The sequence below is a fragment of the Schistocerca piceifrons genome, chromosome 3 (assembly GCF_021461385.2).
Source record: "Schistocerca piceifrons isolate TAMUIC-IGC-003096 chromosome 3, iqSchPice1.1, whole genome shotgun sequence".
Lineage (NCBI taxonomy): Eukaryota > Metazoa > Arthropoda > Insecta > Orthoptera > Acrididae > Schistocerca > Schistocerca piceifrons.
This window is the reverse complement of record NC_060140.1, coordinates 512,175,926-512,190,086: the sequence shown is the minus strand read 5'-3', so window position 1 is coordinate 512,190,086 and position 14,161 is coordinate 512,175,926.

Here is a 14,161-nt window from a genome sequence, read left to right as displayed (position 1 = left end):
TGGGAGACTTTAATTTTACAAAATAAGAGTAAGACTACAGAGAAAGCAAATACTTTTTTCTGACTGTGTTAGTCGCTGTCTCATCCGATAGTATGTCACGAACTTGCGATAAGATGGACCTTTCTTCCTCACCGTCTCCGTGTCTGATGATCCCAGTGTCGGAGAAACATTAAAATCTAACATCTGATTGTTACTTTCGCTTTCGGTAGCAGATCGGTTTACGTCCAAGCGACAAGGCTCTTTTTGTCACTGTCGGCAGGGTTTCTATACAGATTATCGTCGGAAGGAGCGATTGGCGTCTCAGTTTGGCACGTCTAAGCGGATTCTAATCTGATACTTCCGCTCGGGGGCAGCTCTTACCGTTTCTTAGCCTGATGGCCTCTCGCTGCCATTGGCGGCAGTTTCCTTGCGGCTCGTATATCCTTGTCGGCGGCCGATGTCACTAATAGCTTTAGCCGCGACTTACCGGGCGTTAAGCTTGTTTGCAGCTCTAATGAGACGGCGGCTGTGTTCAGCTGTCACAGTGCGGCCACCCTGCAGCCGCAGCCGCACGCGCAGCCGCTTCTGCGGGCGTGAGCAGATTCCCTTTCATCTGTCACCCCTTCCCAGCGCGGCGCGGCGCGGCCGTCGAAAAGCAGCTTGTCGGTTGTTCGCGAAACGCGCACGCGCAGACTGCTCATCTGCTGTCACAGCAGTCTTTACGGCAGTTGCTTCTGTAACTGACAGTTTGTGACATCTTCGTCGTCAACCTAGCCAGTGGTGGATTTTGATCGGTTTATCATCAACAAGTGAAAAACCGCAGTTTTGCAGGTTTGGAACAAATAGCGCCAGCTATGTTAGGAAGGCTGATTCGGGCAACAGAGGAACGATGGGTTTTGTGTTTACGTTTGGAGGGTCTTCACACTGAAATGAACTACATTTGTGTCAAGAAATGCCTCAGTGTATGTTCATATTGTTTGTACACAGTATTGGAATGCTTAAGTAGAAAATGGTGTAAGTGATTAGCCTTTACCTCTGTATGTGTTATCGGAAAAACAAACCTGGAAATCTGAACTGACATCCTACATGTGCTACTGAGCTCAAAGCCACATCACTTACATTAAACTGAAAAGGATCCTGTGTGCCAAACCTGTCTTGTTCACAAGTGGATAAATAAGCTAACCAATAAATAATTTCACCCTCAGTAGACTTGGTCAATGCGATCTGTTTGGAAAAAAAATAACTGCATACAAAAATCTCAATGTCGACTCAAAAAGAATTTAACCTGAAACACACGAAAATTTCTGCACTGACATATGCCCCGGTAAAATAAAGAAACTGACAGAACCTACCTTGCACAAAGGAAACGAAAAAATCACGTATGATGAATCTCACCTGGAAAATGAAATACTGTCAGAAACAGCAACAGCTACAAAAAATACTGCTAAAATTTAACTACAGTTGATCCAGAGAAAATGGGTTCATAAGCTTGACCCGGGTTCCCGGGCTCGATTCCCGGCCGGCTCAGGGATTTTCTCTGCCTCGGGATGACTGGGTGTTGTGTGCTGTCCTTAGGTTAGTTAGGTTTAAGTAGTTCTAAGTTCTAGGGGACTGATGACCATAGATGTTAAGTCCCATAGTGCTCAGAGCCATTTGAACCATTTGAACCATAAGCTTGACACAGAGTAATGCCAATTAAACACATGAGTCCATCTTTAAGTTCTGAAATTTCAGTTACGAAGGATCTTAAAAAATAGTTATGGACTCTAATACGAAAATTCATTTAATCTAAATCTTATGTGGTACAGTAAATTAACTCAGAAGATCAATCAATAGAATAATAATAAAAAACTCGATTGTGACGAAGGTGAAGTGGAATAACAAAACATGTCTACAAAAATAAAAATAAACTCTTTACCTTATCAAATAATACTTTGTTCTTCATTTCATAATCCTTTTTATGTACTTATGCTATCCAGCCATTGTTCTGAGTCATCATACTTCCTTGTAATTAATCTGCAACTCACATAGTTCCAAAAGTGCGTACATGAATTACACTGTACACTCCACGAATCCCCGCCTGCTGCACACCGCAGCTATTCACTTCTGACTGTCAAAGATTCAACGACTTCACAATGCTGCCATCACAGATACAGATACTCTTGCCTAGCAATTGTTTCTCTAACCACAACTCTTCAAATATATCATTTTCCTGTACAGATATTAACGCATCCAATAACATAGTCAAAAACAGCCATCTTACAATGGTATGTGGCTTTATGAATACCATGTATAATGGATCCTTAACCGAAAAAGATAGTTGTTCACTTTATTTTTTAATAAGTAAAGGGTACCCCAATAAAAACATTCCACAAGAGTGCATTCCCGACTTGTGTTTAACTTGAAAATCTTACTCGATTGGACGTCCCCTACCGTGCTGTGACCTAATTATAAAGTGGATTTTCTCCACTCTGAATCATGGCAAATGCATTGACGTTAGTGTTGTGAATTACTTCAGTGCGATGACCAAGTTCTCTTCTGCTAAAAAACACTGATCTAGTGCTAAGTGATTCTCTTTGTGTCTTATGAGTCGTCAAGCATCTCGCAAAATGACGATGTTGACATTCGGGAATAAGCCGTCTGGTGGCGCTCGGTCTGCTATCACTGACAGTGGCGACAGGCGGGTCCGGGAATAAGCCAATTCCAATCCTGTAGGTGGAAAAAAATTTCCACTGCTAGTCTGTGGTCGACAAGGAGAGGAGAGGTCGTGGCATAAAGTTTATGATCACTGGACTTTGCGCCAATGTCCTGTTGTAAATACCAAGCCTCTCTACAGTGTCTCATGAACTGCGGGCATGTGCCACTGTGGATGGTGATCCGCTCGTCGGATAGAGACTCTAAGGTTGGGGGCACTCCTTGGTGCTATTCGCAATGAATAGATACTGTATGTCCCGGCATTGGATTTCACCTCCTCCCTTCTCTTATCACCATCACCATCATCATCCAACACAAACGTTACAGTTACACTCCACTCCACACATACATACACACACACGCGCTCGCAAATGCATAGATGTATTATTACAGATATTTTGGTGGAGCAAGTTGCCACAAAAAAGACTGAAAACATTATTGTCGTTTGCACTTATGTCGTTAAACTGCATGTAGTATGAGGAAATCTCACGTCTGGTTAGTTGTGTGTCATACACAATACGTTTCCACGATTTTCTAACTCTTTGGTTTTTCTCGTTTAATATAAGAAGAAACGTCGCACGCAGAGCCGGAATTTTCCCTTGACTTAATAGGGACCTAGCAGTAAGTGTGATACGTGGAGCGAGCACGTGCTTCCATTATTCTGTTTTCGAATAACGATGTACCTGAGCGTACTAGCGCAGGCATAGCTCGTGACGAACGAGGGTGGACGAGGACGTACCCTGAAGAGATTCGCTTGTAACAAACTGCGTGCGGAAAGGACGTTGCTGTAACCCACAAATTATCACCTTGTAATAAACTGCAATGATCCATGTTCTGCGAAATAATTATGTGTTGTTTACTTTGGTTTAGTTATTTGCATATTCCACGGATCATGTTTGCAACTTATCGCTGTGATGTGTACAGAGTCAGTTGTAGAATTATACTGTAGTACTGCTCCTCACTGAAAAATGTAGCAACATGCTTACCATTTATATAATTGTCTTAAGTTACTATTTGGTCCCGGCGGAGGTTCGAGTCCTTCCTCGGGCATGGGTGTGTGTGTTTGTCCTTAGGATAATTTAGGTTGAGTAGTGTGTAAGCTTAGGGACTGATGACCTTAGCAGTTAAGTCCCATAAGATTTCACACACATCTGAACATCTAAGTTACTATTTTTGTATACAATGATTTATACTTGACCGTGTTCAATCTCTCCTTCCTTCTACGTTCGGAAATGCTTCTGTGAAGCAGAAGGAACTGTCCAGCAGAAACGACGTGGGTTTGTGTTTGCAATTAATTTTACTGTCTATTAAATTCCCTACATTAAAGTTCTTTTATTGCTTCCCGTGCCGCTCTAAGGGTGCGTGATGGATAATGTTAGTCATTTCTCCTTGTAGTAGTATACTCTTAAAAAAAAAAAATGACGCACGACGAAGGAATTATGCGAATATGGGACGAAAATATGTAGATGTGATGTACATGATGGCAGACAAACAGATGATAACAATTTCAGAAAAAAATCGGGTGATCCATTTAAGAGAAAGAGCTTCAGAAACTGAGCAAGTCAGTTACGCATTGATCCATCTCCGACCCTAAGGCAAACAATTATACGGCCTGACATTGACTGAATGAGTTGTTGAATGTCATCGTGGCGTATATCGCTCCAAATTTTGTCCAACTGGCGCGACAGATAGTGCCAAGCTGGCTGGAAGGCCCTGCCCATAATCCTGGCCGGCCGCTGTGACCGAGCTGCTCTAGGCGCTTCAGTCCGGAACCACGCGGCTGCTAAGGTCGCAGATTCGAATCCTGCCTCGGGTATGAATGTGTGTGATTTCCTTAGGTTCTAAGTCTAGGGGACTGATGACCTCAGATGTTAAGCCGAATAGTGCTTAGAGCCATTTGAACCATTCGAACCATTTGAACCATAATCCTCCAGACATTGTCAACTGGGGAGAATTTTGCTGGCCATGGTAAGGTCTGGCAAGCACGAATATTAGCAGTAGAAACTCTCGCCGTGTGCAGGTGGGCGTTATCTTGCTGAAATGTAAGCCCAAGATGGTTCGCCGCGAAGGGCAACGAAACGACAAGTAGAATAGCGTCGAAGTAGCGCTGTGCTGTAAGAGTTGGCTCAAATGATTCAAATGGCTCTAAGCACTATGCGGCTTAACTTCTGAGGTCATCAGCCGCCTAGAATTTAGAACTAATTAAACCTAACTAACCTAAGGACATCACACACATCCATGCCCGAGGCAGAATTCGAACCTGCGACCGTAGCGGTCGCTCGGTTCCAGACAGCGCCTAGAACCGCACGGCCACTCCGGCCGACGCTGTAAGAGTGCCGCATATGACAACCAAAGGGGTCCTGCTATGAAAATAAATGGCACCCCAGACCATCTCCCACGGCCTGACGTGCCTCATCAAACTAGTCAGAAATCAGATGAACTAGGAAAAAAAAAAAATTTGTGGATTGCAGCTCGAATATGTCTCGTCTGTACTTGAGTGAAACAGTGGAGTGTTGCAAAAATGGTATCCTCATTGGGTAATGTATTTTTAAAAGCGTAATTTAAAATTTCTGCTTCCTATCTGCCGTCTTCAGTTTCTGAACCAGTCGGATCGTCAGGTTTGTATCTGTTTATTGACTTCATGAACGGCCGGAACCATCTAGGGTTTCTGGGTTTCAGGCATGGCCCTTCTTCTGGACGCACGAAAATGGTTCAAATGGCTCTGAGCACTATGCGACTTAACTTCTGAGGTCATCAGTCCCCTAGAACTTAGAACTAATTAAGCCTAACTAACCTAAGGACATCACACACAACCATGCCCGAAGCAGGATTCGAACCTGCAGCCGTAGCGGTCGCTCGGTTCCAGACAGTAGCGCCTAGAACCGCACGCCCACTCCGGCCGGCTGGACGCACGAGTCGCCACTGGGTTTGCTCTGTTGCTCTGCCCCCGGCCCCTTTAGTAACGAGAGAGCAGCGGCGCCGGCCGCCGCCGCGCTAGGCGGCAGGTGCGGCGCTGGCACCCACAGCCGTGTCCGATCGCATTCGGCGCGAGGCGGCGGCGCGGCGGCAAAAACCGCGGGGCGCGTGCCGTCTGCATCCGTCAGCGGCCGTGCACCCCGGGCAGACGGCCAACTGCCGAAATTGCGCACGCTCCCGCGAATGGATCGGCAGGAACTTCGGCGAAGGAAACGAACGTTTTATTACTTGGAAGGCTCCTGGGCGATGTACAACGCTGCACAGCGAAACCATCCGTGGAGTGCTACTGTGACTGTGGGACTTGTTGCGAGAGCAGTTTAAATATTAGTCTGCGGGTATTCGAGACTGTTCTCATTGAAGGAAAGAGCTTCTGTGTTTTAAGGCTGCGTCACGTTCCACTTTAAATACCTTCTTCAATTATCGACTCTTGCCCCTCTTCTGGGATCTCCAGAACTCTTCTGGTATCCAGGAATGACTGGACACTGTCGAAGCCCAGTGTCACGTTCACTCATACAAGGAAGTTTTCCCATGCCTGTTCTGAAAACAAATGGTTCTGAGCACTATGGGACTTAATTTCAGAGGTCATCAGTCCCCTAGAACTTGGAACTACTTAAACCTAACTAACCTAAGGACACATCCATGCCCGAGGCAGGATTCGAATCTGCGACCGTAGCGGTCGCTCGGTTCCAGACTGTAGCGCCTAGAACTGCACGGCTACTCCGGCCGGCTACCGGCCATTTAAATTGTTACACCAAGAATAAATGCAGATGATAAACTCGTATTCATTGGACAAATATACTATACTAGAAGTGACATGTGATTAGATTTACATGCAATTTCGCTGCATAGATCCTAAGAAAACAGTACCCAGAACAACCACCTCTGGCCGTAATAACAGCCTTGATACGCCCGGCCATTGAGTCAAACCGAGCTTGGATGACGCGTACAGGTACAGCTGCCCATTCAGCTTCAACACGATACCACAGTTCATAGAGAGTAGTGACATGCGTATTGTGACGAGCCCGTTATTCGACCACTATTGACCAGACGTTTTCAATTGGTGAGAGATCTGGAGAATGTGCCGGCCAGGGTCAGCAGTCGAACATTTTCTATATCCAGAAAGGCCCGTACAGGACCTGCAACATGCAGTCGGGCACTATCCTGTTGAAATGTAGGGTTTCGCAGGGACCGAACGAAGGATAGAGCCACGAGTCGTAACACATATCAAATGTAACCTCCACTGTTCAAAGTGCTGTAAATTGCGAACAAGAGGTGACCGAGACATGTAACCAATGGCACCCCAAAACATCACGTCCCCCCCCCCCCCCCCACCCATGAACCATGGACCTTGCCGTTGGTGCGGAGGCTTGCGTGCCTCAGCGATACAGATGGCCGTACAGTAGGTGCAACCACAACGGAGGGGTATCTGTTGAGAGGCCAGACAAACGTGTGGTTCCTGAAGAGGGGCAGCAGCCTTTCCAGTAGTTGCAACAGTCTGGATGATCGACTGATCTGGCCTTGTAACACTAACCAAAACGGCCTTGCTGTGCTGGTACTGCGAAAGGCTGAAAACAAGGGGAAGCTACAGCCGTAATTTTTTCCCGAGGGCATGCAGCTTTACTGTATGGTTAAATGATGATGGCGACCTCTTGGGTAAAGTATTCCGGAGGTAAAATAGTACCCCATTGGGATCTCCGGGCAGGGGCTACTCAAGAGGGCGTCATTATCAGGAAAAAGAAAACTGGCGTTCTACGGATCGGAGCGTGGAATGTCAGATCCCTTAATCGGGCGAGTAGGTTAGAAAATTTAAAAAGGGAAATGGATAGGTTAAAGTTAGATATAGTAGGAATTAGTGAAGTTTGGTGGCAGGAGGAACAAAACTTTTGATCAGGTGAATACAGGGTTATAAATACTAAATCAAATAGGGGTAATGCAGGAGTAGGTTTAATAATGAATAAAAAAATAGGAGTGTGGGTAAGCTACTACCAACAGCATAGTGAACACATTATTGCGGCCAAGATAGACACGAAGCCCACGCCTACTACAGTAGTACAAGTTTATATGCCAACTAGCTCTGCAGATGATGGATAAATTGATGAAATGTATGATGAAATAAAAGAAATCATTCAGGCAGTGAAGGGAGACGAAAATTTTATAGTCATGGGTGACTGGAATTCGAGAGTAGGAAAAGGGGGAGAAGGAAACGTAGTAGGTGAATATGGATTGGGGGAAAGAAACGAAAGAGGAAGCCGTCTGGTAGAATTTTGCACAGAGCCTAACTTAATCATAGCTAACACTTGGTTCAAGAATCATAAAAGAAGGTTGTACACATAGGAGAATCCTGGAAATACTAGAAGGTATCAGATAGATTATATAATGGTAAGACAGAGATTTAGGAACCAGGTATTAAATAGTAAGATATTTCCAGGGGCGGATGTGGTCTCTGACCACAATCTATTGGTTATGAGCTGTAGATTAAAACTGAAGAAACTGCAAAAAGGTGGGAATTTAAGGAGATGGGATCTGGACAAACTGATTAAAACAGAGGTTGTACAGAGTTGGTAGGGGTAGGTAAAAAAACGAGGGCTAGTAGAAATCCTAGGGTAACAGATTTTATTGATGAAAGAAGAAAATATAAAAATGCAGTAAATGAAGCTGGCAAAAAGGAACACAAACGTCTAAAAATGAGATCGACAGATAGTGCAAAATGGCTAAGTAGGAATGGCTAGAGGACAAATGTAAGGATGTATAGGCTTATCTCACTAGGGGTAAGATAGATACTGCCTACAGGACAATTTGACTTTTGGAGAAAAGAGAACCACTTGTATGAATATCAAGAGCTCAGATGGAAGCCCAGTTATAAGCAAAGAAGGGAAAGCAGAAAGGTGGAAGGAGTATATAGAGTGTGGTGTCACCGCCAGACACCACACTTGCTAGGTGGTAGCCTTTAAATCGACCGCGGTCCATTAGTATACGTCGGACCCGCGTGTCGCCACTGTCAGTGATAGCAGACCGAGCGCCACCAGACGGAAGGTCTAGAGAGACTTACTAGCACTCGCCCCAGTTGTACAGCCGACGTTCATAGCAATGGTTCACTGACAACTACGCTCTCATTTGCCGAGACGATAGTTAGCATAGCCTTCAGCTACGTCATTTGCTACGACCTAGCAAGGCGCCATAGCATTTGATATTATTTTATATTGTGGTTATAACATGTACCGTCAAGAGAGATGTTCTACAATTGTGGATTAAAGTTAAGTATTATATCAACTACGTACTATATTTGCTACTATTAATTCCCTTGTAATGTTCCAGACCTCACGCCAAGCTGCGTGAGCTTAAGCGCGTGCCTTTCGGCTTCCTCTCATTGTGACTTGGCTGTCTTGCCAAGTCACAACATAGAGGGTCTAAACAAGGGCGATGTACTTGAGGAGCGGTTCTGGCGCAACAGTCTGGAACCGCGCGACCGCTACGGAGCAGGTTCGAATCCTGCTTCGGGCATGGATGTGTGTGATGTCCTTAGGTTAGTTAGGTTTAAGTAGTTCTAAGTTCAAGGGACTGATGGCCTCAGAAGTTAAGTCCCATAGTGCTCAGAACCATTTTGTACTTGAGGACAATATTACGGAAATGGAAGAGGATGAAATGGGAGATACGATACTGCGTGAAGAGTTTGACAGAGCACTGAAAGACCTGAGTCGAAACAAGCCCCCGGGAGTAGACAACATTCCATTGGAACTACTGACGGCGTTGGGAGAGCCACTCCTGACAAAACTCTACCATCTGGTGGCCAAGATGTATGAGACAGGCGAATTAACCTCAGACTTCAAGAAGAATATAATAATTCCAATCCCAAAGAAAGCAGGTGTTGACAGATGCGAAAATTACCGAACTATCAGTTTAATAAGTCGCAGCTGCAAAAAAATAACACAAATTCTTTACAGACAAATGGAAAAACTGGTAGGAACCGACTTCGGGGAAGATCAGTTTGGATTCCGTAGAAATATTGGAACACGTGAGGCAATACTGACCTTACGACTTATCTTAGAAGAAAGATTAATGAAAGGCAAACCTACGTTTCTAGCATCTGTAGACTTAGAGAAAGCTATTGAGAATGTTGACTGGAGTACTCTCTTTCAAATTCTAAAGGTGGCAGGAGTAAAATACAGGGAGCGAAAGGCTATTTACAATTTGTACTGAAACCAGATGGCAGTTATAAGAGTCGAGGGGCATGATAGGGAAGCAGCGGTTGGGAAGGGAGTGAGACAGGGTTGTAGCCTCTCCCCGATGTTATTCAATCTGTATATTGAGCAAGCAGTAAAGGAAATAAAAGAAAAATTCGGAGTAGGTATTAAAATCCATGGAGAAGAAATAAAAACTTTGAGGTTCGGCGATGACATTGTAATCCTTTCAGAGACAGCAGAGGACTTGGAAGAGCGGTTGAATGGAATGCGCAGTCTTGAAAGGAGGGTATAAGATGTACATGAACAAAAGCAAAACGACGATAATGGAATGTAATCGAATTAAGTCGGGTGATGCTGAGGGAATTAGATTAGTAAATGACACACTTAAAGTAGTAAATGAGTTTTGCTATTTGGGGAGCAAAATAACTGATGATGGTCGAAGTGGAGAAGATATAATGGCAATGGCAAGGAAAGCGTTTCTGAAGAAGAGAAATTTATTAACATCGAGTATAGATTTAAGTGTCAGGAAGTCGTTTCTGAAAGTATTTGTATGGAGTGTAGCCATGTATGGAAGTGAAACATGGACGATAAATAGTTTTTACACGAAGAGAATAGAAGCTTTCGAAATGTGGTGCTACAGAAGAATGCTGAAGGTTAGAAGGGTAGATCACATAACTAATGATGAAGTATTGAATAGAATTGGGGAGAAGAGGAGTTTGTGGCACAACTTGACAAAAAGAAGTGACCGGTTAGTAGGAGATGATCTGAGGCATCAAGGGATCACAAATTTAGCATTGGAGGACAGCGTGGAGGGTAAAAATCGTAGAGGGAGACCAAGAGAGGAATACACTAAGCAGATTCAGAAGGATGTAGGTTGCAGTAAGTACTGGGAGATGAAGAAGCTTGCACAGTATAGGGTCGCATGGAGAGCTGCATCAAACCAGTCTCAGGACTGAACGCCACAACAACAACAACCATCACGCCTGGTGAAACGCTAGTATGGCGATGACGAATACACGCTTCCAATGTGCGTTCGTCGCGATGTCGCCAAACACGGATGCGACCATCATGATGCTGTAAACAGAACCTGGATTCATCCGAAAAAATGACGTTTTGCCATTCGTGCACCCAGATTCGTCGGTGAGTACACCATTGCTCGTGCTCCTGTCTGTGATGCAGCGTCAAGGGTAACGGCAGATATGGTATCCGAGCTGATAGTCCATGCTGCTGCAAACGTCGTCGAACTGTTCGTGCAGATGGTTGTTGTCTTGCAAACGTTCCATCTGTTGACTCAGGGATCGAGACATGGTTGCACGATCCGTTACAGCCATGCTCGTAAGATGCCTGTCATCTCGACTGCTAGTGTTGCGAGGCCGTTGGGATCCAGCAATGCGTTCCGTATTACCCTCCTGAACCCACCGATTCCATATCTTGCTAACAGTCATTGGATCTCGACCAACGCGAGCAGCAGTGTCGCGATACGATAAACCGCAATCGCGATAGGCTACAGTTCGACCTTTATAAAAGTAGGAAACGTGATGGTAGGCATTTCTCCTCCTTACAAGAGGCATCACAACAACGTTTCACCAAGCAACGCCGGTCAACTGCTGTTTGTGTATGAGAAATCGATTGGAAACTTTCCTCATGTCAGCACGTTGTAGGTGCCGCCACCGGCGCCAACCTTGTGCGAATGCTCTGAAAAGCTAATCATGTGCATATCACAGCATCTTCCTCCTGTCGGTTAAATTTCGCGTCTGTAACACGTCATCTTCGTGGTGTAGCAATTTTAATGTGCAGTGGTGTATTTTTTCTCTTGGCCAAGTTCTGTTAAAAAAGATGTGGAATTCCTTGTGGAACATCGTGGACTATTCCAGTTTCAGCCCCTGTCCTTCATGTAGTTCCGATACTTGGCGGCGTTATACGGAGCCTTGAAAACGGCGTCTGTAATGGAGGTGCGTTCCAAACAGAGAGCTGTCAATGAGTTTCTTTTGACGGAAAACCAGAACATCGCAGGTGTTCATGGGCGTCTTCAGAATGTCATGAACAAAAGGAGACTGAGTCGTTGAGTCATCATCGCAACAAAGTAGTGCAAATTTATCAGATCTTCTACGTGCGTACAGGCCGCACCGGCTGTGACTCTTGCAATGTCGCAATGTTCGGACGCTCTCATTCGAGGTGATCGCTGCTCAGTTGGACGTCTTTCATGGTAGTGTTAACACACTCGTCCACCAGTTGCGGCAGATAAAGGTATGCGCCCTCTGTATTCTTTACCGCGTAAAAGATCTCTGGGCACTATGGGATTTACCATCTAAGGTAATCAGTCCCATAGAACTTAGAACTACTTAAACCTAACTAACCTAAGGACATCACACACATCCATGCCCGAGGCAGGATTCGAACCTGCGTCCGTAGCGGTCGCGCGGTTCCAGACTGAAGCGCCTAGAACCGCGCCTAAAAGACCATAAAGAGCAACAAAGGACCATCTGCGTGGAACTTCTTGAGCATTACGAGGACGATCGTGGCAATTTTTTGTCCAACATTGTTACAGGCGATAAAACTTAAGTTCCTCGCTTCGAACCGAAAATAAAATTCCATGGAGTGGCGCTACAGCACCTCTCATCTGCACAAAAAGTTCAAAGCCCCACTCTCAGACGGTAAAGTTATGACAACGGTCGTGTGGCCTCTGAAGGGATCATTCTGTGTGATGTCCTCCCTCATGGTGCAACGCTCAGCCCTGGAGCGCGTTGTAGTAACCTCCTAATATCGTGTCGAACTCCTTTTGTCCGACGTTCTCGACGTGGCATGGATTGAACAAGTAGTAGGAAGTCCCCTGCAGAAATATGGGGCCATGCTGCCTCTATAGCCATTCATAATTGGGAAAGTTTTGCTGGTGCAGGATTTTCTGTACGAACTGATTTCTCGATTACGTCTCATAGATCTTCTATGGCATTCACGTCGGGCGATATCGCTGGCCAAATCATTCGCTCGAACTGTCCAGAATGTTACTCAAACCAAACGCGAACAGCTGTGGCCCAGTGACATATCATCCATAACAATTCCATCATTGTTTAGGAATTCTGTCGAAGTTCTTGAATGACTGCAAATGGTCTCCAAGTAGCCGAACATAACCATTTCCAGGATATGAACGGTTCAGTTGGACGAGAGAACCCAGCTCATTCCATGTTAACACAGCTCACACTAACATGGAGCCACCACCAGCTTCCACAGTGCCTTGTCGACACTGTCACCTCATACCAACTAAAAACAGGACTCATCTCAACAGCCGTGGTTTCCCAGTCGGCTAGGGTCCAACCGATATGGTTACGAGCCCTGGAGAGGCGCTGCAGGCGATGTCGCACTGTTAGCAAAGGAACTCGCGTCGGCCGTGTCTGCCATAGCCCATTAACGACAAATTTCGCCGCACTGTCCAACCGGATACGTTCGTTGTTCGTCCCACATTGATTTCTGAGGTTATTTCACTCTATGTTGTTTGTCTGATAGCACTGCCATCTCCACGCAAACGCCACGGTTCTCGGTCGTTAAGTGAACCCCATCGGGCACTGCGTTGTCCGTGGTGAGAAGTAATGCCTGAAATTTGGTATTCTCGGCACACTTTTGACACTGTGGATCTCGAAATACTGAATTCCCTAACAATTTTCGAAATGGAATAACACATGCGTCTAGCTCCTACTACCGTTCCGCGTTCAAAGCCTGCTAATTCCCGAAGTACGGCCGTATACACATCGGAAACCTTTTCACAAGAATCGCCTGTGTACAAATGACAACTCCGCTAATGCACTATCCTTTTATACGTTTTGTGCGCGCTACTACCGCCAGCTGTAATTGTGCGTATCACTGTCTCATGACTTTTTTCACCTCAGTGTGTGTCATCTTTACTTCGGCCGTCGTGACTTATTTTGGAGGCAAAATAGCAAAATCTGTTCGACTAACTTTAGTATCTCATTTCCTAATATAACTGTAACAAAATCACTTGATTTAATCCGATTATACTTGTGTACTGTCATTTTGCTCTGTTGTTGCTTTTCTCATAATTTGTTTTCAAGGCGCTGTCCAATCAGTTCAATTGTTTTTCCATGTCCTTTAGCGTCTTTGTCAGAATGACAACGACATCGACAAACCACAAAGTTTTTATGTCGTCTCCCTGAATCTTAATTGTCTTTCCCAACTTCTCCTGGGTTTTCTTTCATGCTTGCTCAATTTACAGACCGAATAATATTGCGGATACAACCCTACCCGATTCTCTTGTCAACTACTACTTCCCTTTAAGTTCCTTCAATTGTTATACCTGCGGTCTGATTTAAGTGTAAATT